This window comes from Lygodium microphyllum, chromosome 25, assembly GCF_053477565.2.
Source record: "Lygodium microphyllum isolate KBCC chromosome 25, Lygodium_microphyllum_v1.1.10, whole genome shotgun sequence".
NCBI lineage: Eukaryota > Viridiplantae > Streptophyta > Polypodiopsida > Schizaeales > Lygodiaceae > Lygodium > Lygodium microphyllum.
The window spans coordinates 133,795,053-133,801,228 of record NC_141159.1 but is presented as its reverse complement, the minus strand read 5'-3'; positions in this window follow the sequence as shown (position 1 = coordinate 133,801,228).

The window sequence follows — 6,176 nt, the reverse complement described above, 5'->3', positions numbered from 1 at the left end:
CACCAAAACCGTCACTTTTATGACTCTCAAGCCACTTTTGCGCTTTAAATTTGGCTCTGAAATTCAGCTCTTATTGGCAACCATAGGGTTAGGGCGAGTCAACAACTCGTCTAACCCATGAACAGATCTACACAAACATAAACCATAAAGAGCATCGAGATGCTTCAAATAAAAATACACAACAGAGCACAAACACAATCCTCACCCTATCCCTTGACAAAATCAAAGCATGAAGTCCATGAGGGATAGGCCCAACATAGTTTGACAAAGATTTGGAGCTAGTCGTTAACTAATTGCTCCAACATACACCAGCTAAAAAAGCTATCAAAGGAGTCATCCTAAGTGGTGGTCTGTCCTACCTACCTGAGCCACGACAACTGGACCATGAACTTCTACTAGGTGAGGACTCCTATTATAGCCTATCTCACATATTTTCTTTTAGAACGATTGTTATTCTTTATTATTTTATACTTGAACGTGTAAAAATGGGAAAGCTGAGTGTATTGTGATCCAAGGAGAGGAGGGATCGACCTTAGGTCCCCTGTCTCGGTATCCAAGAACCTACCAAGCTCTCACAAGGTGATATGATTTTCCTTTTTCTTTTGCTCACTTTTGTTTTCACTCCCACTATCCTTATTTATTTTTTAAAGCTAAATGCTACCCCCATGAAGACAAGGCATCGACCCTAGGACTCATCCCTAAGAATCTACCAAGTTGTTGCAAGGCAATGATCATTTTCTCTTTGAATTTTTATTTCTTTATTTCTATTTGTCCGGGGATTATTACCCATTTTTACACACCTCTGTATCTTATATATTTCAAATATATTCATTGATTTTTTTTTCTCTTTTATTTGGTAGGCTTCTCTACCTGCCTCACACTAACATGGATTCTTAGAAACAATTGCCTAGCAGGCTAGTAGGACCAAGGCCACTAGGACTACCCTTAAAAAAAAACTCTTATAGTGCTTGACAATGCCTTTACAAGAGGCAAACAATTGCTCAAATCTCCCTAGACACACCTAACCTAACCTTGGGACTTTATACCTTGAATGCCAATCCCCAACAAAAGAAAAATACCCCACATATATATACACATACAACATAAAGGAAAAGAATTCGTGAATGAAGGATATCTCTTGGGCTTGGCCACAAGAAGCTTCTGCACAACAAGAGGCTCCCTCCAGGTGCTCCATTGAATCTATTTAATGTAGCACTAGAACAAAACCCATTAACCATACCTGCATCAAACAAAAAAATGGCCCTCTTGGCCTGATGAGATAAACCATTTCATTGTAAAACAAACGGCCCTCTTGACCTAATGAAATATAAGTATGAAGCACACCATTCAACAACCTACTGCGGAAAGAAAACCCTTGGTCCCCACATAAACCCTACTAAAGTACAAAAATAGACCAAGGGGATCGCCATTTAGGCCGTACTACTGCGGAAAGCAAACCCTTGGTCCCCACATAAACCCTACTAAAGCACAAAACTAGACCAAGGGGATCGCCATTTAGGCCGTACACTAAATGCATCAAGTTATTAGCTAAACCCCCTCCATAAATAGCAAGGGGTGTCAGACGAATATGCCGTTGAACGATCTGATGCATCCATGACAGAATAGGAAGATGGTCAATCACTACCTAGCTCATAACCCATACTAACCATCAATGGCCAAAACAAGACATGTCAACAAAAAGTAGTTCCCATAGTAGCCCTAGACTAACATCAGTAGTGGAAATTGTAAAAGCCCCTCAGGACCACATTTAAGAAAGATATCTTCAACAAAGGCATAATCAGCTGGCAAGTCATTGCCTCAAAGATGTCAAGGGTTTCCAAGGTTGCACAATGGTAATCCTTAGAATGGGATCTCTCACACTACTATAGGTCCCATTCAATTGGTTGATCACTAACTACAAATCTAACTGCTAGTCATCTTTCACCAATAACTAGCGAATACCACCATGCCTGGCTAGATTTAACCCCACAAGCAAGGCCTTGTATTCCACCATGTTATTCATAAAAGTAGTGCCTAAATACACTCCCATTTTTAAAACCACTTGACGATATGGATTTTTTATGATAACCCCTACACTCATAGCTTTAGCAAGTCCTCGAGAAGCTCCATCAAAATATAATGTTCAAACCATGGCTTCATCGATATAACCTTCCATAACAACCAACCTACTTGTACTTATGATAGTCAAAATCTAAACTAGAGAGGGGGTGTAAGACATGTACAATCCCTCCTTCCTCGCTAAACTCAATGGGGATGCTAGTAAGAACCCAATGACAATAATGGAAAAAATAGACTCTAATGTCCCACGTGAAAGATTCGTCATGCCACTCAATAATGTGATAACCCTTACTCCACCAGATCACTTTGTCTTGATGGTAATGCTGCTCTAAATATGGATGCTAGAGATAAGGAATGACTTTTTCCATCCAATAGTCTTGGTACCCTCTGTAAGTTTAAGTTGGATCATCCTGAAGGACATACAAAGGCACCAAGTCCAATGTCAGTTCCTATACATAATAAGGCTTCTATTTATTGAATTTTACTTTAGTTTTGAGCTCTATCTCTTACAAATCTACTAAAAGAGCTATCGAGCAATTCTTTTCTATATAGACAATCTTATAAAAGGACCATCCCATTTGGGTTCCAACTTTGCCTTGGAAGAGCTCACGATTGGCATCATAACATAGGATCAATTGACCCTTGGCAAATTTATACTTCTTAACCCAAAGGTCATGAAGCTCTTTCATTTTCTTCTTTCCTACTTCCTGATGTAGTAAGGCTTGCAATGGAATCTCATCAAGATGTGCAAGCGAAGTGAGCCTTTCTTGCGATGCTTCCTCTTCACCCAAAGAATGGTCTAGAGCAAACCTTATTATAGACAACTCAATCTCCAAAGGTAAAACACACTATTCTCCATATACTAATTTAAAAGGGGTGTGATTTTAGCTCTTTTGAATGTTGTATTATAAGCCCAAGTAGTCATATGCAACTTTTTATTCCAATCACACTTATCTTCAGATACAATCTTGGATAAAATCCCCACAAGTTGCTTATTAGTGCTCTCTACTTGCCCATTTGCTTTTGGAGATTGTAAGGTGTGGTCTTATTGTGTTTAATATTTAGTGCTTCCATCAAAGCCTCAATCATTTTATTCAAAAAATGTCTCCCACGGTCAGACACAACCTCCTTAGGTTGACCAAAATGGCAAACAATCTATTCCAAAATAAAACTAGTCATTTTCTTCATCATTGTGTGGGTCTTAGACCACTTTGTGAAATAGTCTCTCGCCATGATGATATAATACTTTCATGTAGTTAATGAATGATGTATAGGTCCAACAAAATTGATGCCCCACTTCTCAAATGATGGTAGTATAGCCATGATAGGAGTTAGTTGGTGCTTCCTATTATCCCTATTGTCATGTCTCTGACATGTATCACATCTCTTGTCATATGCAAATGCATCTTGAAAAATGGACGGCTACCAATATCCGGCTCTCAAAGCTTTCTATGCAATCAACCATCCAGAAAAGTGCCCTCCACAAGTAGAGTCATGATACTCTTCCAAGACAAACGAAACCTCATCAGGCATGACACATTAGTAATTAACATCATCGACCCCTTGGCTGATATAGTGTTCTTTCAATCAAGGAAAATTTCAAGGCATGCTACCTAATTTTTCTCTTTTTATTCTTTGACAAAGCAGCTCTCTAGTCTCTCCTATGGATAGATAGTGCATTATGATAACATATCAGGATGGAATTGAGACTGTATTGATTTTGAATAGACCCTCAAGGTCACTTTCTTCAGCCAAGACTTCCTTTCTCCCCAAAATCTAGAAGACATTCAATGATTCCCTACAACTTCGGCGGCTTACTCTTAATTTCATAGTCAAATTCCTGCAAAGTGATCAGCCACTTTGCTAGACAGTCAGACGACTGCAGTCCACAATGTCCACAATGGCTGCAGTCCATAAATGAATAGATATCCCTACTCGCTAGCTAATCTAGAATTTGATCAATGAATGGAAGTGGATAGTAATATTTGATCGTCTGTTTATTGAGCTCCCTAAAATGTACGCAAAGTTGGATTTGATTATTTTTCTTTAATTTGATAACTACATGGTGAGAACACCACTCCCTGTGTTGTATAGGAAATATCAGGCTAGCCTTACACAATTTTTGTAGCTTCTCAAATAGTCCGTCCCTTAGCTCAAAAGGTATATGCCTCACTTTTTGTTGAAAATAGGATGGCTACCCTCCTTTAGAGAAATTGTATGCACTGCCAGACTATGAGGACTACCCCTCAACTCATCATAGCTCCAGGAAAATATAACAGAATTCCTAGATCAAAAACACGTAGTCCTTTCTCTTTGTCAAAATTAGTATAGATCATCCTAATTTAATCAGTCGTGGCTCATTCAACGCACTGAGATCTAGCTCAATCACATCTGTATCTCTGATTCTAGCTTGAGCTTCTATTGGTTGATTCAGAGTCACTTGGTAGACATCTTTTGTTACTGGATCCCTCTCTTGATTCATCACATTGACGAAGTCTCACTACCAGAAGGATCACATCTAATACCTCTGTCAAAAATCATATGACTAGTGGATATATCAACTTGACAATCAGATTGCATGATCCATGGCCTTCCTAATAATACTTGATAGCTTGGCCACCCTACAAACGTAATAACCCTAAAGTCCAAAATGCATTTCACATTAGCAACAATCATGTGGACTTTGGTAATGCAACCTTTCAGTTGTCTTAAATTGTCATCAGTCATCATCCAAAGAATTGTGGATACATCCTTTTGGATTTTCAGTCCTAGCCTTTCCATCAATTCTGAACTTATAACGTTGACGAAGGATCCCGTCTCCCCAATGGCCATGATCCACTAATATGCCATCAACATATGCTGCCAACCTTGGATAATGCTTTTCAATACGCTCAAACCAATCATCTCCCACATGGGCTATTCCCAAGGGTTCAATGATATACCTAGTGCGAAGGATCTTCTTAGACTCTTTATGCACTCCTGGAGATAACTTGATTAGCTATAGGAGATTCACATTAGGCTTTACTTCGCAAAGAGAATAGACGAAGTCAAATTCATGATAATTAGCAATGGTTCTCTTCTCCCACCAGACCATTCTTTCTCTTCGCGTTGAACAGGCTTAGGTGCTTGTTTCTTAGCTTTTACATTCTTCTTTAGCAGCTCCTTATTAGAGTCAGCTTTGCCATCAATAGCTTTTAGAGGACTGGATTTCACATCAAGGTTAAGGACTTGTGTTCCCTTATAATCTTGTTTAAGGTTTGCCTCAATAGGTTTTACATTATCCATATCTCGTTCTTTAATTTTTTGTCCTCTTGTAATGGCTCGTAAATTGGAAGCCTCAATGGTGTTGACACACACAGCTTCGATAGGACTGACACCACTACTACTAGTAGGTAGCTCTTCTACGATTACTTTTTCTCTCTACAATATTTGATTTGGTCTCTTATCTTATTGAAGGTTGATTAATTAGACTTGGCTACTTACTCCCTTGCTAAAGAGAGCTGATCTTACTCCAACAAGTACTAGCTAGATGGTTGAACTTCCCACATTAAGTCTTGTGACCAGCACACCACTTATAGCTAAATCTTGATGGACCACCCTCTTCAAGATGTCAACTTCCTATCAAGTTTTGCTACTTCTTTAGGAAATGAACATCTACAACTATTTGTCTATATTGTTTTGTTATCATATCGGTATAATGCTTCATCAAGTTCTTGACATTCCCAAGAACATTTGACACACTGGACTCATAACCATGATCATCTGCTTGTTGTTCAACTGGCCTAACTACTTGATTAGGGATCAAATACCACTGATTAGTTGGCATGAAATTAGAGTTTTTCATTTAGCTTCCATTATTTAGTGGGGTCATTTGGGCTAGCCATCAGCATAGCAACATTATGAGGAGCTGACAGCATGGGCATAGGTGTACTGGTTACACCTTGACTTCCATTTATCAATGCCAAATTATTTCCATGACCTAGACTCAAATTCAGGTTTTTCCTAGATGCATAGGCCGCTTGTAAGTGTAACTCTACCTCCTTTACTCGTATAATAGCAGTGTCTATAGCAACAAGAGCAATACTACTCGACTGCAT